This window comes from Bemisia tabaci, chromosome 7 (assembly GCF_918797505.1).
Source record: "Bemisia tabaci chromosome 7, PGI_BMITA_v3".
Classification (NCBI taxonomy): domain Eukaryota; kingdom Metazoa; phylum Arthropoda; class Insecta; order Hemiptera; family Aleyrodidae; genus Bemisia; species Bemisia tabaci.
The window spans coordinates 41,151,954-41,178,464 of NC_092799.1; the positions used below are offsets into that span (position 1 = coordinate 41,151,954).

The window sequence follows — 26,511 nt, forward strand, 5'->3', positions numbered from 1 at the left end:
AAGTGAGGGAAGCCCAGTCACGTGAAAAGTTCGACCGAACGGTGGTTTTGGGCCCTTGGGAGCCTCCAGAATCACGTATTGCACATCTTCCACACAAGGACTCTTGTGTAAGTCACAAGTGAGGGAAGCCCAGTCACGTGAAAAGTTCGACCGAACGGTGGTTTTTGCGGCCCTTGGGAGCCTCCAGAATCACGTAATGCACATCTTCCACACAAGGATACTCTTGTGTAAGTCACAAGTGAGGGAAGCCCAGTCACGTGAAAAGTTCGACCGAACGGTGGTTTTGGGCCCTTGGGAGCCACCAGAATCACGTATTGCACATCTTCCACACAAGGACTCTTGTGTAAGTCACAAGTGAGGGAAGCCCAGTCACGTGAAAAGTTCGACCGAACGGTGGTTTTTGCGGCCCTTGGGAGCCTCCAGAATCACGTAATGCACATCTTCCACACAAGGATACTCTTGTGTAAGTCACAAGTGAGGGAAGCCCAGTCACGTGAAAAGTTCGACCGAACGGTGGTTTTGGGCCCTTGGGAGCCACCAGAATCACGTATTGCACATCTTCCACACAAGGACTCTTGTGTAAGTCACAAGTGAGGGAAGCCCAGTCACGTGAAAAGTTCGACCGAACGGTGGTTTTTGCGCCCTTGGGAGCCTCCAGAATCACGTAATGCACATCTTCCACACAAGGACTCTTGTGTAAGTCACAAGTGAGGGAAGCCCAGTCACGTGAAAAGTTCGACCGAACGGTGGTTTTGGGCCCTTGGGAGCCACCAGAATCACGTAATGCACATCTTCCACACAAGGAACTCTTGTGTAAGTCACAAGTGAGGGAAGCCCAGTCACGTGAAAAGTTCGACCGAACGGTGGTTTTTGCGCCCTTGGGAGCCACCAGAATCACGTATTGCACATCTTCCACACAAGGACTCTTGTGTAAGTCACAAGTGAGGGAAGCCCAGTCACGTGAAAAGTTCGACCGAACGGTGGTTTTGGGCCCTTGGGAGCCACCAGATTCACGTATTGCACATCTTCCACACAAGGACTCCTGTGTAAGTCACAAGTGAGGGAAGCCCAGTCACGTGAAAAGTTCGACCGAACGGTGGTTTTTGCGCCCTTGGGAGCCTCCAGAATCACGTAATGCACATCTTCCACACAAGGATACTCTTGTGTAAGTCACAAGTGAGGGAAGCCCAGTCACGTGAAAAGTTCGACCGAACGGTGGTTTTGGGCCCTTGGGAGCCACCAGAATCACGTATTGCACATCTTCCACACAAGGACTCTTGTGTAAGTCACAAGTGAGGGAAGCCCAGTCACGTGAAAAGTTCGACCGAACGGTGGTTTTTGCGCCCTTGGGAGCCACCAGAATCACGTATTGCACATCTTCCACACAAGGACTCTTGTGTAAGTCACAAGTGAGGGAAGCCCAGTCACGTGAAAAGTTCGACCGAACGGTGGTTTTTGCGCCCTTGGGAGCCTCCAGAATCACGTAATGCACATCTTCCACACAAGGATACTCTTGTGTAAGTCACAAGTGAGGGAAGCCCAGTCACGTGAAAAGTTCGACCGAACGGTGGTTTTGGCGCCCTTGGGAGCCACCAGAATCACGTATTGCACATCTTCCACACAAGGACTCTTGTGTAAGTCACAAGTGAGGGAAGCCGAGTCACGTGAAAAGTTCGACCGAACGGTGGTTTTGGGCCCTTGGGAGCCACCAGAATCACGTATTGCACATCTTCCACACAAGGACTCTTGTGTAAGTCACAAGTGAGGGAAGCCCAGTCACGTGAAAAGTTCGACCGAACGGTGGTTTTGGGCCCTTGGGAGCCACCAGAATCACGTATTGCACATCTTCCACACAAGGTACTCTTGTGTAAGTCACAAGTGAGGGAAGCCCAGTCACGTGAAAAGTTCGACCGAACGGTGGTTTTGGGCCCTTGGGAGCCACCAGAATCACGTATTGCACATCTTCCACACAAGGACTCTTGTGTAAGTCACAAGTGAGGGAAGCCCAGTCACGTGAAAAGTTCGACCGAACGGTGGTTTTGGGCCCTTGGGAGCCACCAGAATCACGTATTGCACATCTTCCACACAAGGACTCTTGTGTAAGTCACAAGTGAGGGAAGCCGAGTCACGTGAAAAGTTCGACCGAACGGTGGTTTTGGGCCCTTGGGAGCCACCAGAATCACGTATTGCACATCTTCCACACAAGGACTCTTGTGTAAGTCACAAGTGAGGGAAGCCCAGTCACGTGAAAAGTTCGACCGAACGGTGGTTTTGCGCCCTTGGGAGCCTCCAGAATCACGTAATGCACATCTTCCACACAAGCATACTCTTGTGTAAGTCACAAGTGAGGGAAGCCCAGTCACGTGAAAAATTCGACCGAACGGTGGTTTTTGTGCCCTTGGGAGCCTCCAGAATCACGTATTGCACATCTTCCACACAAGGACTCTTGTGTAAGTCACAAGTGAGGGAAGCCCAGTCACGTGAAAAGTTCGACCGAACGGTGGTTTTGCGGCCTTGGGAGCCTCCAGAATCACGTAATGCACATCTTCCACACAAGGATACTCTTGTGTAAGTCACAAGTGAGGGAAGCCAGTCACGTGAAAAGTTCGACCGAACGGTGGTTTTGGGCCCTTGGGAGCCACCAGAATCACGTATTGCACATCTTCCACACAAGGACTCTTGTGTAAGTCACAAGTGAGGGAAGCCCAGTCACGTGAAAAGTTCGACCGAACGGTGGTTTTTGCGGCCCTTGGGAGCCTCCAGAATCACGTAATGCACATCTTCCACACAAGGATACTCTTGTGTAAGTCACAAGTGAGGGAAGCCCAGTCACGTGAAAAGTTCGACCGAACGGTGGTTTTGGGCCCTTGGGAGCCACCAGAATCACGTATTGCTTATCATCCACACAAGGACTCTTGTGTATGTCACAAGTGAGGGAAGCCAAGTCACGTGAAAAGTTCGACCGAACGGTGGTTTTTGCGCCCTTGGGAGCCTCCAGAATCACGTAATGCACATCTTCCACACAAGGACTCTTGTGTAAGTCACAAGTGAGGGAAGCCCAGTCACGTGAAAAGTTCGACCGAACGGTGGTTTTGCGCCCTTGGGAGCCTCCAGAATCACGTATTGCACATCTTCCACACAAGGACTCTTGTGTAAGTCACAAGTGAGGGAAGCCTAGTCACGTGAAAAGTTCGACCGAACGGTGGTTTTGGGCCCTTGGGAGCCCCAGAATCACGTATTGCACATCTTCCACACAAGGACTCTTGTGTAAGTCACAAGTGAGGGAAGCCCAGTCACGTGAAAAGTTCGACCGAACGGTGGTTTTGGGCCCTTGGGAGCCACCAGAATCACGTAATGCACATCTTCCACACAAGGACTCTTGTGTAAGTCACAAGTGAGGGAAGCCCAGTCACGTGAAAAGTTCGACCGAACGGTGGTTTTGGGCCCTTGGGAGCCACCAGAATCACGTAATGCACATCTTCCACACAAGGATACTCGTGTGTAAGTCACAAGTGAGGGAAGCCGAGTCACGTGAAAAGTTCGACCGAACGGTGGTTTTGGGCCCTTGGGAGCCACCAGAATCACGTAATGCACATCTTCCACACAAGGAACTCTTGTGTAAGTCACAAGTGAGGGAAGCCCAGTCACGTGAAAAGTTCGACCGAACGGTGGTTTTGGGCCCTTGGGAGCCACCAGAATCACGTATTGCACATCTTCCACACAAGGACTCTTGTGTAAGTCACAAGTGAGGGAAGCCCAGTCACGTGAAAAGTTCGACCGAACGGTGGTTTTGGGCCCTTGGGAGCCACCAGAATCACGTATTGCACATCTTCCACACAAGGACTCTTGTGTAAGTCACAAGTGAGGGAAGCCCAGTCACGTGAAAAGTTCGACCGAACGGTGGTTTTTGCGCCCTTGGGAGCCACCAGAATCACGTATTGCACATCTTCCACACAAGGACTCTTGTGTAAGTCACAAGTGAGGGAAGCCCAGTCACGTGAAAAGTTCGACCGAACGGTGGTTTTTGCGCCCTTGGGAGCCTCCAGAATCACGTAATGCACATCTTCCACACAAGGACTCCTGTGTAAGTCACAAGTGAGGGAAGCCCAGTCACGTGAAAAGTTCGACCGAACGGTGGTTTTTGCGCCCTTGGGAGCCACCAGAATCACGTATTGCACATCTTCCACACAAGGACTCTTGTGTAAGTCACAAGTGAGGGAAGCCCAGTCACGTGAAAAGTTCGACCGAACGGTGGTTTTGGGCCCTTGGGAGCCACCAGAATCACGTATTGCACATCTTCCACACAAGGACTCTTGTGTAAGTCACAAGTGAGGGAAGCCCAGTCACGTGAAAAGTTCGACCGAACGGTGGTTTTGGGCCCTTGGGAGCCACCAGAATCACGTAATGCACATCTTCCACACAAGGATACTCTTGTGTAAGTCACAAGTGAGGGAAGCCCAGTCACGTGAAAAGTTCGACCGAACGGTGGTTTTGGGCCCTTGGGAGCCACCAGAATCACGTATTGCACATCTTCCACACAAGGACTCTTGTGTAAGTCACAAGTGAGGGAAGCCCAGTCACGTGAAAAGTTCGACCGAACGGTGGTTTTGGGCCCTTGGGAGCCACCAGAATCACGTATTGCACATCTTCCACACAAGGACTCTTGTGTAAGTCACAAGTGAGGGAAGCCCAGTCACGTGAAAAGTTCGACCGAACGGTGGTTTTGGGCCCTTGGGAGCCACCAGAATCACGTATTGCACATCTTCCACACAAGGACTCTTGTGTAAGTCACAAGTGAGGGAAGCCCAGTCACGTGAAAAGTTCGACCGAACGGTGGTTTTGCGCCCTTGGGAGCCTCCAGAATCACGTAATGCACATCTTCCACACAAGGACTCTTGTGTAAGTCACAAGTGAGGGAAGCCCAGTCACGTGAAAAGTTCGACCGAACGGTGGTTTTGGGCCCTTGGGAGCCACCAGAATCACGTATTGCACATCTTCCACACAAGGACTCTTGTGTAAGTCACAAGTGAGGGAAGCCCAGTCACGTGAAAAGTTCGACCGAACGGTGGTTTTGGGCCCTTGGGAGCCACCAGAATCACGTAATGCACATCTTCCACACAAGGACTCTTGTGTAAGTCACAAGTGAGGGAAGCCCAGTCACGTGAAAAGTTCGACCGAACGGTGGTTTTGGGCCCTTGGGAGCCACCAGAATCACGTATTGCACATCTTCCACACAAGGACTCTTGTGTAAGTCACAAGTGAGGGAAGCCCAGTCACGTGAAAAGTTCGACCGAACGGTGGTTTTTGCGCCCTTGGGAGCCTCCAGAATCACGTAATGCACATCTTCCACACAAGGACTCTTGTGTAAGTCACAAGTGAGGGAAGCCCAGTCACGTGAAAAGTTCGACCGAACGGTGGTTTTGGGCCCTTGGGAGCCACCAGAATCACGTATTGCACATCTTCCACACAAGGACTCTTGTGTAAGTCACAAGTGAGGGAAGCCCAGTCACGTGAAAAGTTCGACCGAACGGTGGTTTTTGCGCCCTTGGGAGCCACCAGAATCACGTAATGCACATCTTCCACACAAGGACTCTTGTGTAAGTCACAAGTGAGGGAAGCCCAGTCACGTGAAAAGTTCGACCGAACGGTGGTTTTGGCGCCCTTGGGAGCCACCAGAATCACGTATTGCACATCTTCCACACAAGGACTCTTGTGTAAGTCACAAGTGAGGGAAGCCCAGTCACGTGAAAAGTTCGACCGAACGGTGGTTTTGGGCCCTTGGGAGCCACCAGAATCACGTATTGCACATCTTCCACACAAGGACTCTTGTGTAAGTCACAAGTGAGGGAAGCCCAGTCACGTGAAAAGTTCGACCGAACGGTGGTTTTGGGCCCTTGGGAGCCACCAGAATCACGTATTGCACATCTTCCACACAAGGACTCTTGTGTAAGTCACAAGTGAGGGAAGCCCAGTCACGTGAAAAGTTCGACCGAACGGTGGTTTTGGGCCCTTGGGAGCCACCAGAATCACGTAATGCACATCTTCCACACAAGGACTCTTGTGTAAGTCACAAGTGAGGGAAGCCCAGTCACGTGAAAAGTTCGACCGAACGGTGGTTTTGGGCCCTTGGGAGCCACCAGAATCACGTAATGCACATCTTCCACACAAGGACTCTTGTGTAAGTCACAAGTGAGGGAAGCCCAGTCACGTGAAAAGTTCGACCGAACGGTGGTTTTGGGCCCTTGGGAGCCACCAGAATCACGTATTGCACATCTTCCACACAAGGACTCTTGTGTAAGTCACAAGTGAGGGAAGCCCAGTCACGTGAAAAGTTCGACCGAACGGTGGTTTTGGGCCCTTGGGAGCCACCAGAATCACGTATTGCACATCTTCCACACAAGGACTCTTGTGTAAGTCACAAGTGAGGGAAGCCCAGTCACGTGAAAAGTTCGACCGAACGGTGGTTTTTGCGCCCTTGGGAGCCACCAGAATCACGTAATGCACATCTTCCACACAAGGACTCTTGTGTAAGTCACAAGTGAGGGAAGCCCAGTCACGTGAAAAGTTCGACCGAACGGTGGTTTTGGGCCCTTGGGAGCCACCAGAATCACGTATTGCACATCTTCCACACAAGGACTCTTGTGTAAGTCACAAGTGAGGGAAGCCCAGTCACGTGAAAAGTTCGACCGAACGGTGGTTTTTGCGCCCTTGGGAGCCACCAGAATCACGTATTGCACATCTTCCACACAAGGACTCTTGTGTAAGTCACAAGTGAGGGAAGCCCAGTCACGTGAAAAGTTCGACCGAACGGTGGTTTTGGGCCCTTGGGAGCCACCAGAATCACGTATTGCACATCTTCCACACAAGGACTCTTGTGTAAGTCACAAGTGAGGGAAGCCCAGTCACGTGAAAAGTTCGACCGAACGGTGGTTTTGGGCCCTTGGGAGCCACCAGAATCACGTAATGCACATCTTCCACACAAGGACTCTTGTGTAAGTCACAAGTGAGGGAAGCCCAGTCACGTGAAAAGTTCGACCGAACGGTGGTTTTGGGCCCTTGGGAGCCACCAGAATCACGTAATGCACATCTTCCACACAAGGACTCTTGTGTAAGTCACAAGTGAGGGAAGCCCAGTCACGTGAAAAGTTCGACCGAACGGTGGTTTTGGGCCCTTGGGAGCCACCAGAATCACGTAATGCACATCTTCCACACAAGGACTCTTGTGTAAGTCACAAGTGAGGGAAGCCCAGTCACGTGAAAAGTTCGACCGAACGGTGGTTTTGGGCCCTTGGGAGCCACCAGAATCACGTATTGCACATCTTCCACACAAGGACTCTTGTGTAAGTCACAAGTGAGGGAAGCCCAGTCACGTGAAAAGTTCGACCGAACGGTGGTTTTGGGCCCTTGGGAGCCACCAGAATCACGTATTGCACATCTTCCACACAAGGACTCTTGTGTAAGTCACAAGTGAGGGAAGCCCAGTCACGTGAAAAGTTCGACCGAACGGTGGTTTTGGGCCCTTGGGAGCCACCAGAATCACGTATTGCACATCTTCCACACAAGGACTCTTGTGTAAGTCACAAGTGAGGGAAGCCCAGTCACGTGAAAAGTTCGACCGAACGGTGGTTTTTGCGCCCTTGGGAGCCTCCAGAATCACGTATTGCACATCTTCCACACAAGGACTCTTGTGTAAGTCACAAGTGAGGGAAGCCCAGTCACGTGAAAAGTTCGACCGAACGGTGGTTTTGGGCCCTTGGGAGCCACCAGAATCACGTATTGCACATCTTCCACACAAGGACTCTTGTGTAAGTCACAAGTGAGGGAAGCCCAGTCACGTGAAAAGTTCGACCGAACGGTGGTTTTGGCGCCCTTGGGAGCCACCAGAATCACGTAATGCACATCTTCCACACAAGGACTCTTGTGTAAGTCACAAGTGAGGGAAGCCCAGTCACGTGAAAAGTTCGACCGAACGGTGGTTTTTGCGCCCTTGGGAGCCACCAGAATCACGTATTGCACATCTTCCACACAAGGACTCTTGTGTAAGTCACAAGTGAGGGAAGCCCAGTCACGTGAAAAGTTCGACCGAACGGTGGTTTTGGGCCCTTGGGAGCCACCAGAATCACGTATTGCACATCTTCCACACAAGGACTCTTGTGTAAGTCACAAGTGAGGGAAGCCCAGTCACGTGAAAAGTTCGACCGAACGGTGGTTTTTGCGCCCTTGGGAGCCTCCAGAATCACGTATTGCACATCTTCCACACAAGGACTCTTGTGTAAGTCACAAGTGAGGGAAGCCCAGTCACGTGAAAAGTTCGACCGAACGGTGGTTTTGGGCCCTTGGGAGCCACCAGAATCACGTATTGCACATCTTCCACACAAGGACTCTTGTGTAAGTCACAAGTGAGGGAAGCCCAGTCACGTGAAAAGTTCGACCGAACGGTGGTTTTGGGCCCTTGGGAGCCACCAGAATCACGTAATGCACATCTTCCACACAAGGAACTCTTGTGTAAGTCACAAGTGAGGGAAGCCCAGTCACGTGAAAAGTTCGACCGAACGGTGGTTTTGGGCCCTTGGGAGCCACCAGAATCACGTAATGCACATCTTCCACACAAGGACTCTTGTGTAAGTCACAAGTGAGGGAAGCCCAGTCACGTGAAAAGTTCGACCGAACGGTGGTTTTGGGCCCTTGGGAGCCACCAGAATCACGTATTGCACATCTTCCACACAAGGACTCTTGTGTAAGTCACAAGTGAGGGAAGCCCAGTCACGTGAAAAGTTCGACCGAACGGTGGTTTTGGGCCCTTGGGAGCCACCAGAATCACGTAATGCACATCTTCCACACAAGGAACTCTTGTGTAAGTCACAAGTGAGGGAAGCCCAGTCACGTGAAAAGTTCGACCGAACGGTGGTTTTGGGCCCTTGGGAGCCACCAGAATCACGTATTGCACATCTTCCACACAAGGACTCTTGTGTAAGTCACAAGTGAGGGAAGCCCAGTCACGTGAAAAGTTCGACCGAACGGTGGTTTTGGGCCCTTGGGAGCCACCAGAATCACGTATTGCACATCTTCCACACAAGGACTCTTGTGTAAGTCACAAGTGAGGGAAGCCCAGTCACGTGAAAAGTTCGACCGAACGGTGGTTTTGGGCCCTTGGGAGCCACCAGAATCACGTATTGCACATCTTCCACACAAGGACTCTTGTGTAAGTCACAAGTGAGGGAAGCCCAGTCACGTGAAAAGTTCGACCGAACGGTGGTTTTTGCGCCCTTGGGAGCCGCCAGAATCACGTATTGCACATCTTCCACACAAGGACTCTTGTGTAAGTCACAAGTGAGGGAAGCCCAGTCACGTGAAAAGTTCGACCGAACGGTGGTTTTTGCGCCCTTGGGAGCATCCAGAATCACGTAATGCACATCTTCCACACAAGGACTCATGTCATGAAAGTCACAAGTGAAAGATCCCGAGTCACGTGAAACGATCTGTCGAACTGTCGTTTTTGCGCCACCAGAAGCCTCCAGAATCACGTAACGCACATCTTCCGCAAAAGACTCGTACGAAAGTCATAAGTGCGGGATCTCGAGTTGCGTGAAAAGTTCGGCGGAACTGTAGGTTTTGTGCCCGTGCAATAAAATCCCTGGATGCGTTCATTTTGTCCCGTTAAGTAATATAAATTGAACATATCAGAGTTCCAGATATCTTGGAGTGACACGCATGAAAATTACCTACAGCAGAATGCTTTTAATCCGAATAATAATGTCTGAGTGTCAGGACATAGGTAATGCAATTCGATGCTCAATTATGCGGAGTCTGTAGCGGAAACACTGATTTAAGAGAAATTGATGTTGAAGTCATGAAATTATTCAGCAATACGAGCTTAGACGTTGAAATCGTTGTGGGAGCCAGTGGCGTGGCGTGCTTTTCAATGTATCGATTGATCTGTCATTTAACCTATGGAAAAGAATCGATAAACAGGGTGTTCGCAGCGAACACTTTAATAATCGATTCTTTACCATAGGTTTAAATGTCAAAACAATCGATACATCGCAATTCACGCCACGCCACTGGTGGGAGCATGTCATCATTGCTCGTCGGATGTAAGACATATTTAACGCTTCAGGAAAAACACAACCGGTAATTAATAGTCAGTAATGAGCTCAGCGGCGTGTCGTGCTTTGCGATTAATCGATTGACCTGCCAGCCAAGCCAATGTAAAAGGATCGATCATCAAAGTATCCCTTAATAATCGATCCTTTACAATAGCTTCAAATGTAGCTGATTCACTCTTCGCCCGCCACTCATTTAGCCAGCCAATGAGACTCCACTCCGAGACCAGGATATGCAAATTGTGACGGGCACTTCTCCACTGCCTTGCTAGGAGGAGCGCCGGATGTGACCAAATCTCATTTGATAAAGAACGACTTTTCAGTAAACTATGAGGTTATTTTCCCTCCAATTTTTCGAAGAATTCTATCACTAGTTGATCTGAGGAACCTGAAAATTTCAAAGAGAGACGCCCATAACATTTTTTAAGAATTATTTAATTCAGAGAAACCTTGCAACATGCAAATCTTCACACTGCGTTCTTCCTTAGGGCGGCAGTCTAACAGTTCCAACTCTCTGTGTCTGCCTCTGCGTTTGATCACTCAGAGACTTTAACGCCCGGGTAAGATTCAACGACGACTCTACGCGCCGCACGGTGCGGCGTTCTATTGCATTGCCCCTTCGTCCTACTCAACGTTCACCCCTCGTTTTTACTTTTGTAGACCGTTTATGAAACCTCCTGCTTTTTATTAGAACAAATCTGAGCACCCTGTATCCAAAATAAAATGTTTTCGTTTTAGGAAGTGCCACTGAGAAAATTAGAATCCAGAATTCTAATTGAGAGTGAAGATTGCGAGCCTGACTTTTACGCCTTGGCAGCAGCAACATTGCGAGATGCACGCGTCACGGAATGATGACGAGGATGCCGCAACCTAACACGTGCTTGTCGCTTGTCGCATGGCACCATATACTGCCGTGCTGAGTGAAAACGCCGTATGAACATTCGAAATTTGCCAGATTTTTTTCCAGGAAATATTAATTTTTGAAGAAAGTTATTAATTTTATACCTTGAAATTTTTAGACTTTTCAGATCAAGTTACAGATGAAATCCTCTGAAAAATTGGAAGAGAATTATGAGCAAACTTTTTTGAAAATTCATAATTTGTTGGAGCCAATTTAGCAAAACCTGATAGCTCATACGGCGTTCTCCTTACCGGGAGCCGTGTTGTTGCACATGCTCTTCTTTCAATAGATATGCTCATTGGAGACTCAATATCTGCGTTTCCTCAAACCTGCGCTTAAACGTCAATTTTGTCCTATTTCCTGGAATTTACCAAAATTTTCCAAGGCGCAAAGCTAAATGGAGTTACTTTTTCGATAACCCAATAAACACGCCCAATCGTGACGCAGCAGCTGAAGTTAAAAAAAAAAATTCGAATGAACGATCGGACCTGCGCTATTGTCAATTGTCGAAATGAATCAAGATTTCTAAAATGGCATAGAAAAAATTGTAAAAACGAGAACTGACATCGATAACAAGTTTGCCAAAAACATAGTCAAGTTTGCTTAGCGTCCTTAAGTTCGATGTTCGAATAGGAATCATCTTCCTAACTTTACAGCGCCTTCAAAAATCACACTGCCTAGCAAAAACAAAAAAAACAAACAAAAAAAAGTTTCAAGTGTAGAAGTTAATTTTTTTTTAAAAAAAAGCTTAAAAATCATGTAAAGAGAATATAATAGTGACATTTTCTCGCGTTTTTTCATTTACGTTGCAAAAACGATGCTGTGGTGATCATTTAATGCTACATAGAAGTCTATTGCGATAAAATTCTCAAAACTACCTTCACTAAAAGCTAGTTTTTTTACGATCCTCGATGCGAAATTCCCTCCAGTTATTCAGCAGACCCTGAAATAGAGCATGTGGGTATAAGTTGAAAGAGTTATGCGGGATATTTTTTGAAATGTTGCTACCCTGTACTGAGAGAAAACAACCGATGAGCGAGGAACTAACTTGAAACAAAAAATTGGTAAGAATTTGATTCCGAAGAATTCATTTAAATACAAATCGAAACTCTGATCGTCATCGCTAGGGTATCAAAGACTACTTTTCGGAGACAAGCCAAACCTCGTTTGGACATAGTTTATTAATGTAATCTGTTAAAAACACGTGAGATATAAAAGCTTTGGGGTGTGGATTATATAATACTGCTTACAGATTCTTCGGTGTTGACAAAATTTGTTCGTCAGTTTATGAGTGGAAATCCAAGATGTTTTGTGTGTGATACATCTGAGGTACACGAGTAACTGGACGGCAGGTCCGATACGAACTCTATCGATTTACGACAGCAACTCTAATGGTATGGAAATGGGAATGATATTAAAAGGAATAGACTGCGGAAAAGAATTCTCTCTACCTCAAACACTTCGGAGTTTTAAAAAAATCACTAGTGTCAATATCTCAGCAAACGTAACACGTACGTTTGTACCCCTTAATTTTACCTTAAACATATTTTAGGCCTGTATTGAGTAAATTTTCTCATACAGTATAAAGATATAATGTGCGATAACTTTTTTTTTGTTTCTGTTATAATTACCTGTGTTCTTTGTATGATCAAATAACTGAAGCAATTTTTTAATTTGTTCCAGAATTTTTGAGCTCTGAGAGAAATTTCAGGAGACAATTGGTGAGTGTATATTCTCAATTTATTAAATTCTCTGCAAACTAATTTGTATACATAATGGTAATTGGTAATTAGTTTTTCGTATTACATAGTGCTGTAAAAACTTTTGCCCACTAACTTGTGTGTTTCAAACTGTCAGTTCTCGTTGTTTTAAAAACTACGCTCCTGAGTTCTCTTGTGAAGAGAACAAATCAACATAACGGCACAAAATTTTGTAGAGAATAATCTGCACCTGAAGAAAACAATCACGATGACTTTCAAGGTATGACGTAGAGTCATTTTCCATTTGATAGATAAAGTATGACAGGAAGTCTGCAACGTCGAAAACCAAGATACGCGTTTTTGCACTCTCACCATCGATGTGTAAATATTTACTAATGCTATAGTAAATAAACTGAGACATACAAGAAATTCAGCAACAGAGGCGAAAATAAACGTAAAGAATGCCGGGGACGCCGAAGTAGTTTTAACCCCCTCCTCGAACAGGAGCCAAAAAATATATATAATTTACAAATCAAGAAACCTTTTAACGGATACCAACCCCTTGAGGACCAGCTAAGAAGTTTCTTGGTTTTTATAATTTTAAATATTTTTCGTTTCTTCGTCGAGGAGGGGAAAGAACCACCCCAAAGCATCGCCCCAGACATTTCGTTTGTTTGTTTTTAGCCTTGGTTGCCCATTTTCTTGTGTTTTTTAGTTGAATTATTCAGGCTACACTCAAAAAACAAGTATGGGAAGAGTGACTTACCGGCCGAGTTATGGATCATGGAGCCATAGAATATAGTTCGTGGAGCCATGCTTATAGATTCACGACCAATAAAGTATGGCTCAGAAAGCCATACTGAAGACGGTGAGTCACTTTGGTTAGAAATTATGGATCTCCGAGCCATTTTTTATGGGTCTCAGAGTCATACCTTTTTTTGAGTGATTTTTGTGTATTTATTCCCAAGTCGATCAATGCCAAATTCGAGGCAAGTGATAAATTTGAGTGCAGGTAACATTCAGTCAGTAAAAAGGCATTTATATCATAACTAGCAAAATGCCCGTGACTGGAGTCACGGGTCTAGAGGCCGCTAAAATATCTACAACCCCGAAAAAATGGTGGTAGGGGAGCAAGACATGCCATACAAAAAAATGATAAAATCAATAGAAAAATGAGTTGTGGGGAGAGGGTGTCGGAGCTAGAAAAATTAGCTGCGGGTGGGGGGGGAGGTAGGATTAATGCTGGCAAAAAAATTAGAACTAACCTAGCAATGATTTATTAAAAAAAGAAAGAAAAAAATGGGAAAAAAAGGAAAAAATAAGTTGAAATAAAACATCAGCTAATAGCAAACAAAGGTTACCAAGGAAACCAAGGAATGGAACTTTCATAAAAACAGTTTAGTGGAAAACAGCGTAAGTAGGGCACTTACGTTAATTACCGTTTATACGTAAACGGTAAATGCGATTTAACCGAAAATTTATACAGTTCTTCATAAGACCAAAATGGACAAAATTGCAAAATTTGAAGAAGCTAACGTAAATCTAACGATAGTTATCGTGAACGAAAGAATTGCTGACATAGGTCGGGTAACTATTATAGGTGGGATTTTTCAAAAATATTTCACCGAGATTTCTCAAATTTCAAACTTGAGGAAGACAGGCGGAGCGAATCCGGGCCTACTGTGCGGCGTTCTGGAGTGACGCGGGGGTGGTGTCGCGGGCGACGCTCCGCGCGGAAAGGGACAGTTGTTGGCTGCGGGCTGCGGGTATTCGGGTTCGGGATGGAGTTGTTGGCCGCTGGATGCGTCGCGGGGCACGGGGCCGGGGGGGGGGGGGCACTCCGGATCTTTGCCAAGGCGGAGGATATTGCGGGCGACTCGACGCGCGCTGCCCGGCCGTCGCGGTGCAGTTAGGTTGAGTGACCCATCCGAAGCCGGTGCACCGCATCGCGAGTCGCGACCGCGGCTCGGCATCCAGTGACGTCGCGCCGAGTGGGTTAGCAGCGACACCGCTCGCGAGGCGCGCTTCCCTCGAACCTGGATTCCCGACTCCCGAGTCCCGATATCCCGTCCTCGGGAAAACCGGAGTGCCTCTAAAGTAAAAGCTGCCAACGATGTAAAACTATAGATAGGGGCGGTCATGACGGGATTACAGTTCGATTGCATTTTGCAAAAGGAACCACTAGCATTGTATGATGCTAAGATTGTGCAACTTGGATTGCATTTTGCAAAAGGAACCACTAGCATTGCAATGCTGCTAAGATTGTGCAACTTTTGTCTGGGAAAAACCGATAGTCCCTTAATAGTTTTTATTTACTCGCTAAGAACTGTAAATTAAGACAAAATTACCATCTAAATTTCATAGTTTTTCACAATTCCGCAATTTATGCGAAGGATGAGTTGACATCTACATCATTGCAAGCTAGTGGTCCTTTTGCAAAATGCAATCCAGATATGGGGCGGTCCATAAAGTGGATTACAGTTGGATTGCATTTTCCAAAAAGGAACCACTAGCATTGCAATGATGCTAAGATTGTGCAACTTCATCTTCTGCAATAAAATTGCGGAAATCGTGAAAAACTATGAAATTTAGATGGTAATTTTTGTCTTAAATTTACAGTTTTTAGCGAGTAAAATAGAAACTATTAATGGATAATCGGGTTTTTTCTCCAAGACAAAAGAAGTTGCACAATCTTAGCAACATTGCAATGCTAGTGGTTCCTTTTTGCAAAATGCAATCCAGTTATGGAGCAATATGGGATCACTATCTCTGGCTCTTTCATAAAAGCACCTATCTGCATAGAGAAACCATTGGCATATATTTTCTTTCTACAATGAGCAAGAAATAATGGTTCCTTCTTGCAAAATGTGGTTTAATTACGAGACGCTCTAAATGGGAGGGCGGGGCACAACCATTTTTAAACACTGTATTTTCATTTATTTTATTTTATTATTGGTGTATGTCACACACGGTGTGCACTGGTCAGAAATTGTGCACAGTGCGAGCGATAGGTCTGGCACCGATAAATTACAAATATTAAACGATATAGTGCGCAGTTTGGTGTAGGCGCAATGCGTCAAGTACGCATGTAGTCTTATAGGTTCTAATATGCGTTTCACGTCGATAGCACTGTCTGGCGCAATGCGTGAAGTATTCCTGCAGACTTGTAGGCGCTAATATGTGCTTCAAACCGACCGAGCCGACCGTAATGTGTTTGGCGCAATGCGTGAAGTATTTACACGGTCTTGCAGGCGCTACTAGGCATTCCAAGCCGACACAGCCGACCGCACTGTGTTTGACGCCTCTATTCAAACGGGCGGATTTGAGAAGTCCTCATCTCGCTTGCTTGTTTGTGCCCATTCACTTGCTAATACATTTTTCTGGAGGTAAATGAAGCGTAGAACACGATGCACCAATTAAAAAGTGAAACAGTAACTTGGAAACCGAGGAGTACGCAGTTCAAAAAGCGCAAATTTTCCGCAAATTTAAGACGCCCAGAGGCGTATTTTCGTTTCGGATCGGTAGAGCTTGTGAATCCGATCCAGTGAATCCGTATTTTCTCGTGAACCCGATCCTCGTTTTTAGGGTGCACTATACGGATAGCCAGTGCTCACCGAGATCATCATTAGAATTCCACCCCTACCCCGTGAAATACTAGGGGTTTGGTAAATGTAGCGGGAAGCTCTAGGGTTGGTGGTTGGTGCCTAGTGGCTGGGACCGTCGCTCCTCTGATACCACCAATGTCAGCAATTTCATTGGATTCAAGACGATTGGATCAGATTGACGCGAATTATCGCTTGATCGAGCCGAATGATGTCATCCGACACCAATCAGAAGCAAGCACGGGTTTCTACATTAACTTCCGTCAATTCTCTTCCTAGTCCTCGTATATGAAAGTAATCGTAAAGTCGAAACTTTAACTTCAGAATCAAATCACTCTAGTTTTGAGTGATTGCGTGTCTTTGCATCCACCTGCGATGCATCTACCCTTATGTAACTTCACTAACCGAACCTAACATAACCTAACGGTTGGGTGGATGCATCGCAGGTGGATGCAACGTCCTTATCCCCCAGTGAGTCTCAGTTAGTCGTTACTTATTCTATCCATTGCAACTCTCCTCTTCCACCAATAGGATAGTCCCATTTTCTCTTCGTTTCTTGTTTGGTCTCTAAAAAATAATCAATCGAATGACGTCACTTACGACGGACGATGTTGCGCACAAGCAACATCAGACTCGTCGTGGCAGGATCAATTGGACGTATGTCTGTCAAACGGAGCTATGTGCATTATGACGTGAGCCCTGTTATGCATATAATCTCAAGGGTCTCAGGGCTCATGTCTCAGTGCACACAGTTCCGTTCGGCAGAAACACGTCCAATTTTTCGTGCGTGGAATGCGCCCGCACGACACGAGTGACGAGTGAGTGACCTCCTGATTTAACGATCGGCTGAGTTGGCGCCCGACCAGGGGATTGCGGTTTCGATCCCCGGCTCAGCCGTGGCGGAAGTGTCCGGATAATACGGCCTCACATCGCGCGTCGAAACTTACCTATTTCTCTTACGTGTGTCGACGCGAGTGCAATGATTCATATTCTCCGTCGCCAAACATGTGTTCTAGGGCCCCAGCGCGGGGTCTCGTAGAGTACCTACTACCAATATAGACAGAGTATTGCCATCTCAATCCTTTTACTATAAGGAAAAGTGTGCCGCTCTCTGATTGGTCGGAGGTATCAGGCTTTCATAGTAGCCACTCCGCTTCTAGTTTTGGATGGAGACGAGGAGAGACCTTCCAATTGGTATCTTGGCAATGGTGGGAGCATTTACTTTTGAGACTTCAACATTGAACTGTTGACTCACCTGTTGATGGATTTTAAGCGATGTATAAAGCAATTGTTTTTGACAAGGAAACCCGCACTGCCCACCCCGAAGCACATTTATTTTATTTTTTTACGGAGAAATTGTTGGTCGAATCTGTTGGAAAATTTCCTTGAATTTTATCGGCAGCACAAAGAAATAAAATGGCGGCGTAAATTTTGAAACGCCGCATGGCGCTTGTGATACTTTGGCCGGAAGGTGATGATCTATCTAGTGAGTAGATCAGCAGTCGACATAAATGCGATGACTTAGTATATTGTCCATACGGATATGTTGATTCCTCGATTGTAAAATTTTCTGCCTGTCACCAAGAGTGAACCACGGTAACAAAGCATGATGGTGACAGAGCTCAAGAAGTGTTACGAATTTTCTAATTCCCATCTTTTGAAATAAGTTTTAAACAATTTTGATGGATGTCTCTCCGAGGATCTCACTTTCTTGCAAATATACTCGTACACACATCTAGGCCGCTTTACGCTCTACGACTCCCAACCTCCACTGCCCTCATGGCGAACGACAACCCCTGGTAAAAATTGGCGATAAGAGCTGCGTTTCAAAATACCAAAGAAATTCTTATAGCCGGCTAAAGAAGGCTACAGAAAATCATATAGCTGGCTGTAGAATGCGGAGAAAATCATACGGCCGGGTTAAATACGAAGCGATAAAAAATTATGCAGCCGGGCTACAGTTTCTATCGCCGGGCTTTACACTTTATCACCTGGATGTTGCTTTTTCGCCATCGATTATAAAAGGCATAAGAAATTGTTTAGAAATTCGTGTGCTTTGGAAATTATTAAGTCTAATACGGCACCACCTTAATATTTACAAAACACACGTTATATTTTCCTTTAATACATATTTTTTTTCATCAACTAAAACGAGAATAATCCATACAGGATGTGCAAACATTTCAAAATCATGAGTTGAATAACGCTGACTTCGCCAGATTAAATATTAGAGCCTAACACAAAGCGGAGCGGCGACGCACTGGCGCCTACAAACCTAACAGGGATACTTCACGCATTGCGCAACGCGTGAAGTATCCCTGTTAGGTTTGTAGGCGCCAATGCGCGTTTCGCGCTGGCTGCCCGCCTGCCGCACCGCAGCGTGCCACGGCGCTTGAAGCAACTATTTCACACCAGAGGTATTGCACAGTATCATACGAAACTGAAGGCGCTCTAATATATTAGGAATGGCAGGCATCCATCAAAAGTACGGAGCTTTCCTCGCAAAATAAATCAAGATACTACGGCCCAAAAAGAGAGCAGTGGTCCAAAAACTCACTAAGTCCTAGCATCCGTAATTAGTGACGTTTAGCATACACTTTATCGCCTGGCTGTGAGTTGCTTAATCGCCATCGGCTATAAAAGGCTATAAGAAATTGTGTAGCCGGCTATAGAAACTATTGGAAATCTTACAGCCGGCCGTAGGTCTATGGTATTTTGGAACACAGATTCTACTGCCAATTTTTACAAGGGACCCTTCGGGCAGTGAGCACCTCAACATTTCTGCTTCAATCCAATCGCTCCAACCTCTCATTGGGCGTCATCCACGCCTTCTCCCAGGAGGAACCCCTAGATTGAACCTTGAGGAAGGTCCTTGATTGGGTTCCTCCTTTTCTGCAACTGTTCCGTAATAAGTGTCCCTTGATCAGGTTTGTTGAATTGTGTTTACGAGAACCTTATGGAAAACCTAAAACTGATGAACCCATAACAGAGCGGCATACATACGGCAATTTTCTCCCTATCTACACGGAGAAAAAAATTTCGCGCGTGGGACCCGAAGTTGAGGTCATATGGATCTCTGAAGTTTTCTGATCACGCATCCGAAAACTTGAGGTCGAGCTGCCGAAGTTCGGGTCAGACATCGAGGCACTTCTGTATGTACCGGAGTACTTCAGATGTGTGACCCGAACCCTTCGGTATACATCGAAGTACTTCAGATATGTGACCCGAACTTCGGCAGCTGGACCTCAAGTTTTTAGATACGTGATCCGAAAACTTCAGAGATCCACATGACCTCAACTTCGGGTCCCACACGGAGAAAAAAACCTCGTGCGTGGGACCCGAAGTTTAGGTCATATGGATCTCTGAAGTTTTCAGTTTGAGCATCTGAACACTTAAAGTCTAGCTGTCGAGGTTCGGATCACACATCTGAAACTTCAGTTCTTACATCTGAAGTACTTCGGTCTTCACATCCGAAAAACTTCGATTCTCACATCTGAAGTACTTCAGATGTAATAACTGAAGTACCTCAGATGTAAGAACTAAAGTTTCACTTTTCAGATGTCAGACCTGAACTTCGGCAGCTACACCTCAAGTGTTTAGATGCTCAATCCGAAAACTTCAGAGATCCATATGACCTAAACTTCAGGTCCCACGCACGAAGTTTTTTTCTCCGTGTAGAAACCCTTTGTGCCCTCATTGGGTCAGCTTACCCTCGCCCGGGAAAATTGGCAACAGCCGGGTGAATACTGATCGCTGATCACTTGTCCGGTGACGCGGTTGAGCGGACCCGCTCTCTCGATCGGACACCACTTTCATCCACGCTGCCGTGCTAATAAGATAAAACCGCATATCTGCGTGAGGTTTCCGTTGGCGTTACGCGTTTTTTGCGCCCACGGCAGCGCGGTCGTGTGCTTGCATGGAAAGACCAGAAAAGGAAAACGTCCTGCAACAACATTCGTCTTCTTTTCCTGCCCTTTCATCCAGTCCTCTCCGTCAAACCGGGGTACCTATTCATCGTTCCTTTTCGTGCATGAAATTATTGCGTTTAGCTTATCATCTATCATATAATTCTTAAAAAGTTCCTGCGATGTTTTAAATGGTTCTTCACATCCGTTTAAACTGCAGTGAAATTGTGTACGAAACAAGGCCGTGGTATCAATGTCGAAATTTTGCGGGCTGAGGCTCACAATCAGCGCTGAAAGTTGTTACTGTAATTGCCTGTATAGTCATTCCGCCTTCTTAAAACGAAACGCAATTACTTTATTTCAGACAAAATGTTTTTTTGAAAAAATGCCTAGGATCATCACGCTTCATTTTTCCAGTTCATAGTAGGAAGGAATTATTTTATCTGCTAAATCATCTGCCCTCTAGCGCGCTGAGACTCTTGGATTACATTTTGCAATAAGGAACCAATATCTCTGGCGGCACTCCCATAAAAGCGCGTATCTGCGTAGGAAAACCAATGGCATGTAAGTTGTCTCTGAAATGGGCCAGAAATAGTGGTTCCTCATTGTAAAATGTGATCCTCTTCATCGTTAGCAAAACCCATCCTCTCACACATTATGAAACTAATGCCTTTATGATCTCTTTTTCGACCTATCAATGGATATCCACGCTGCTTTCATTCGAGAGGTGCCCACTCCAACACCTGTTTCGGCGACTAACCACCTGGCATACTCTCACATGGACTACATGTTGCAATAAGGAGCCACTATTTCTAGCTCATTTTAGAAACAAAAGATATGCCATTGGATTCCCTATGCAGAAAGGTGCTTTTATGGGAGAGCCAGAGACAGTGGTTCCTTATTGCAAAATGTAATCCACATGTCCATCCTACGAAACCGATTGCTTGGCTTTGATATCGAATGATATCGAAGCACGATATCAAAGCCAAGCAATCGGTTTGGTAGATATGGACATGATTGTAGTTCAGTAGCTTTCGGAGTCCTGGGCTCCTTTGAGACACGGTTTCTTTCAAAGCGGGGAAAACCCGAGTGCACTAGTTTTGTGAGCCCTGAATTTCGCATTCCAACACATCGCGAAAAGAACCGAATGATCCGTTGCAGCGAGGCAAACGATTCATCCGAAGGTTGACCGTGCTCACGAACGGATCAAACCAATTTGATAGCCCCCGACCACCGAGCGGTGAGCGGACTCATTAAAATCAAATAAAAGCGGATTGCAATCAAACAAAGATTAGATAAAATTCAAACCACTCGCGCCACCGCGCACCGCCGAGTACATTGCACATGCGCCCTACAAACAAAAACAATTTCCATCAAAGGTAAACATGTAAAGGCTTCTGGAGCTCGGCTTAAGCGCGGCGGCGACGGAGGGGGGGAGGGGTGGCGGCTGGCAACTCCAGGTCAGGAGAAATAATTGCGACCGAGAGCTTGAAAAGCAAATTAATTGAAAACAATGATGCCGGCTCCAGAACAGCACCCTCGGAGGACGGGCTCGAAACGAGGTAGACGGGCAACGCTGGGGCGGATAATAAGAGGGGCGCATCAAACTGATCCCGGGTGCACTGGCCGCGGCCGTTGAGTCCCGGACAACAGCGATCACCGACTGTTGAGTGGTGCAACTCGGGATTCGAGGACGAGGCCGAGGCCGCTGCGCCTGCGCGCTGCAACAATTGTTATCAACTCGATACGTGTTCCGAATGTCATTTTTCCCTCATTGTTCTTCTCCGGGCGAGATTACTCGGCAATAGTTGTGCAGGGTTGTTGTGTCTCTTCGGGGCGTACTGCCGGCTGCCTCATCTCTCGGAATGGTCACGCACTTAATAGCTGGAATCGTTGCACCACGGAGACCATCCGCAATCATTCCACGTAGTGTTTGTGGGCCATTCCAAGAGGACATCTCTGAACCTTCACGTTCCCAACTTAACCAGATGACCTCCGGCAAAACCGTGTTTTGCGAACGGTAAATATTGGTTAGTTCGTACAAAGAGATTTTTCATTTCCGATTTTCAATCTATACCTACCGTAGTGGAAAATATTTTGTCAATATTTTGTATATATGAGGCCGCTCACCGCTCGGTGGTCGGGGGCTATCAAATTGGTTTGATCCGTTCGTGAGCACGCGCGGTCAACCTTCGGATGAATCGTTTGCCTCGCTGCAACGGATCATTTTAAGAAGCCATGGTGTACGAAGACCCTGTTATTATTATAGTAAACGGATTTTACAAAAGGAATTTACATGCTTGTTCCCTTTCTCGAATATTTGCAAGATTTTTTATTTTATTATCCCAAGAATAGTTTCAAAAAAATCATTAAAAAACAAAAAATTTAACCTATAGACAATCAAATGTTTAGAAGAGACTAGAAATTCAAACATGATCAGTAAAAATATATCTTTTTGCACGAACAAAAAAAAAAGAAAAAATTACACGTGCTTGAGATCACCTGTAAAATAGATGCTGCTTTTCAGGTGAATCTAAGAGACAGAAAAATTGGTCTTATAAAGGCATATAGTCATAGGAATTCGTTAGGAGGTACATTAAAATTCACCGCAAATTTCTGAAAAAAGCGGGAAATGCAAGGACAGGGTATAACAAGGCAAGATAACTGCTCACTCTGTCTCTCCTTGTTGACCTATCTATTCTTTTCAATTTTAGGGAACCAAACTTCAAAGTCATAACATCATCTGGTTTGATATTTTAACAGCTACGTCCAAGAGATTGAATTACGATGTTTCCCTCAATAAGCTTTGCGGATAAATTGATCGAAGATCGATGTAAAACCACCCCGATTCAATAAAATCTGTCTTATCAGCACCAGCAAACCGTTTCCATGACATGCTTTTTCTCGTCCCGCTGTGGAAGATACTTACTAGGCAGTGGCGTGGCGTGCTTTGCGATATACAGATTTATCTGCCATTTAAATATATAGGAAAAGATCGATAAAGATGGTGTTCGCGACGAAAATCTTAATAATCGATTCTTTACCATAGCTTCAAATGGGAAAATATCGATAGCCGATCATTCCTGTCTCTACTGTTACTATATCAAAGATGCGACTTTTCACGCTAAGACAAAATTCGGCCACACTTCGAACAACGGGAATAAATGAGTCGTCTGGAGAGGATTTTGCACTGAACACAAAAAAACCCGGTTACACCTACCAAAGGTAGATCGGTTTGCATTATAGAGAATTCGGTTCTGCGAGCTGCGTGGTCGAAGTGGCATCATTTTTATCATCATAAATTATCTTCGCAACAATAACAGTTTTTTCTGGCTGTTGTATTAGTTTACTTTTCTGAGCACAAATAACACAACCGACACGATTTTTTTCGGATGATTACTATTGATAACACTGTTACCTGTTCCTCTAGAGGCGGAAACAGTCACGAGGAATAGTGGAGATTCTGCCAGTCGCAGACAAAACTAACACCATTTAAACTCAGCTGTGGCGTTTACCGTGGCAACTCCACTACTTTAGTCGAGAGAAGATTCCCATGCATTCAAGCGCTTCAAATTCCAGTGACAAAAAATGTAGGTGAAATGTGAATAAATCTGCAAACAAAAGTTCCAATCGTCGCTGCGCTGTCATACTGAGAAAAATGGCGGTATGAACATTCGGATGTTGCCAAATATCGTCGTCTCCCGCACGGAGGAACGTAACTCAGTTCCAAGTTTGCCAAATTGACTCAAAAAATTAATTTATTTCACAAAAATGTACAGTGCAATTTTCATCCAAAATTCATCTGAGTTTTGCATGAAATCTGAGGAAAAATCGGTGAAATTTTCAGTTAGGAATGGCCAAGATTCTCCTAGTTAAAGGGTAAATTTGGCAACATTGAAATGGAGTTACGTTTTTTCCTGAAGAAAACGACGTATTTTCCCGATAACTTAATAGTTACTCGGGAAAGTTATGAAATTTCTGATTGGTTCCCGTATTTTAGGCCTTCACTGTGTCACAAACGGGAATAAAGATTACAGTTTCACCGATTGCAAAGATTATAAACTGGAATGGACCGGGGAATTACGGGTTCGGCAAGGAACAAACGGAATGAGGGAAGGAACGAAGAAAGGAATTCGAGAATGGGCCGATCAAAGATTACGAAAAACTTTCAATTTCTGTAATCTTTATTCCCGTTTGTGACTCCATGAGGGGTGTTGTCTTGACTCTCAGTATAAAGGGACTCTACTTGCCACCACCTTCTGTATTTTCTCTACGGTGTCATATGGCTGATACGGCGTTCTTTCTTAGTGCGGCTACGCTGAGAAGAAGAGCTACGGCGCGGTACGGCTGGCATGGCGCGCGGCGCCCCAACCATCCCGACCTGGTCGCAAAGTGAATTGAACTATTGGCATGACTTGACTCGCCGCAGATAAAATAGTGGAAATATTTTCATGATTTATGCTCTTCCCCGTGCATAAATCTCGGCTGTCTTTAGTCAAACCCAATTTCGCCCCGACCCAATTTCAGAAGCGTTCGAATGACCTGTCCAGGACGTCCCAGGGATTTCACGTTAGCAGCCTGATGTTCTCACCCTGGGTGAGTTATTTATTCTACGCTCCTGTCCGGAACATTGCATCTTTCCCTCCATCTGACGTTAGTGGATTTATTCTCTTGAATAAATCTTCGCGGTTTAAAATTTAAAGGCGCTTGGAATAAAAGTGACACAATGGGCCACTAGATAAAGTCTGGACTGCAGGAAAAGTTGTTAGTTTTCTCTTCAAAATCTTAAGTCAAAAACAGTTGGCACGATGGAAAGTTCGTAACTCAACTCCCGAACTGAATATTAATAAGTGCTTCAAACATGGATCAAATCGATGCTATTTATTACATCTGCACAAAATGACATAATTTGCTTTTTTGCCACTCAACAAAACTATCGACTGTTAACTATCGACACTTAATATATAGTGTTCATGAGTTGATTCTCGGATTTGATGTCTAATGATTGTTTTTTTTTGGATGAGAAGGGGGAGGATGATGAAGTTTCGAAGGAGAACCATGTTACTTGTATTTCATTATTTAAACGGGTTAGTGTTACGATTAGTGCGATTATTACAATCAGTACGGTTCTTGCTATGAGTTGGTACACAAACCGACGGTGGAACTTCAGAAGCGTGAATCTCATTTTGCGGCGTTGTCGACTTTTTGTAATCTGTTATTTTTAACCTAAAAAATCGCTGAATGTAATGTTTCAAAAACTTCAGCGATTTTTCTGCTTTTTGTAAAGAATTCTGTAAAAATTTCAAGCTATGCTGTTGGTTTGGTCCCATTTGTAAAAATGAAATAGAAGCGGCGAACATGAAACACCGCAGCCGAGATACGTATTTTTGCGGTTTCAATTACGTCAAAATATTTAAATCCTAATGCTCCACTATTTTCAATTAAATCTAATTTATTTTCAGTCAATATAAGGAGTAAATCGGATAAGTACTCGAATTGATTGAGTTTACAAGCCTAGGCTTGAAACGGATGAACGTGGAAGATCCTGATTGAAAGGATGGGGGTATTTAATCTGCCGTGCTGAGGAAAACCGTCGTATGAACCTTCAGGCGTTGCCAAATTTACTTTGATAAAATAATAATTCCTGGTAAATCTATGAAGATTTTCCTTCCAATTTTTCAGATAATTTTGTTCCCAATTTTACCTAAAATCCCTGAAAATTTCAAGGAAAAATATTCGTAATTTTCCAAAAAAACATATGCTTTACCGGAGGAAATTTGGCAACCTGCGAATGTACATACGGCACTCTTCCTTAGCACGGCGGTAATGGCACAGGCGCACGCCGTGCTTAGTCCCTCGGTAGCGCGGAATCGTTTCCGTGGCCGGAGCCAGGAATTTTGGCCGTTTGCCGAGAGATGGAACTTAACGTCCCCGCGTATTGCCACCAATTTGGCGCCTCGTCACTTTTAATTTCCGATGACAACTTTTTTAATATCAACTTATGATTATGAGTTGTGAAGTGTCCGCCACGCTGCGCTACGCCGCCCGTTCCAACTCTGACTCTGAAGGGGGCATCCCCCGCTGCGCGCTTCACCGCCGTGAGCCCCTCGACTCGGACAGGAGACCTGCCTCCAGTCCTGTTGTGCGGAGGAAAAACGTCGTATGGACGCTCGGAGGTTGCCAGATCACCCCCGCTAAAAATAGATTTCCCAGGGTACAACCGCTCTTCAGGGAAATAAGGCTTTATGAGTCAGATTTGGACCGCGTTTAGCAGAAAGGAACCAAGCCACATCAGCTATT

General features: G+C 45.7%; 1 protein-coding gene across 1 annotated transcript in view; it reads left to right on the forward strand.

Moving 5' to 3' along the window:
* LOC109032973 (uncharacterized) overlaps positions 1 to 26,511 on the forward strand; it is a 321,437-nt gene that overhangs the window by 124,968 nt on the left and 169,958 nt on the right. Inside the window, exon 2 of the mRNA XM_072302532.1 lies at positions 12,688 to 12,725. The gene's annotated coding sequence lies outside the window, so the exon portion shown is untranslated. The remainder of the gene's footprint in view (positions 1 to 12,687; positions 12,726 to 26,511) is intronic.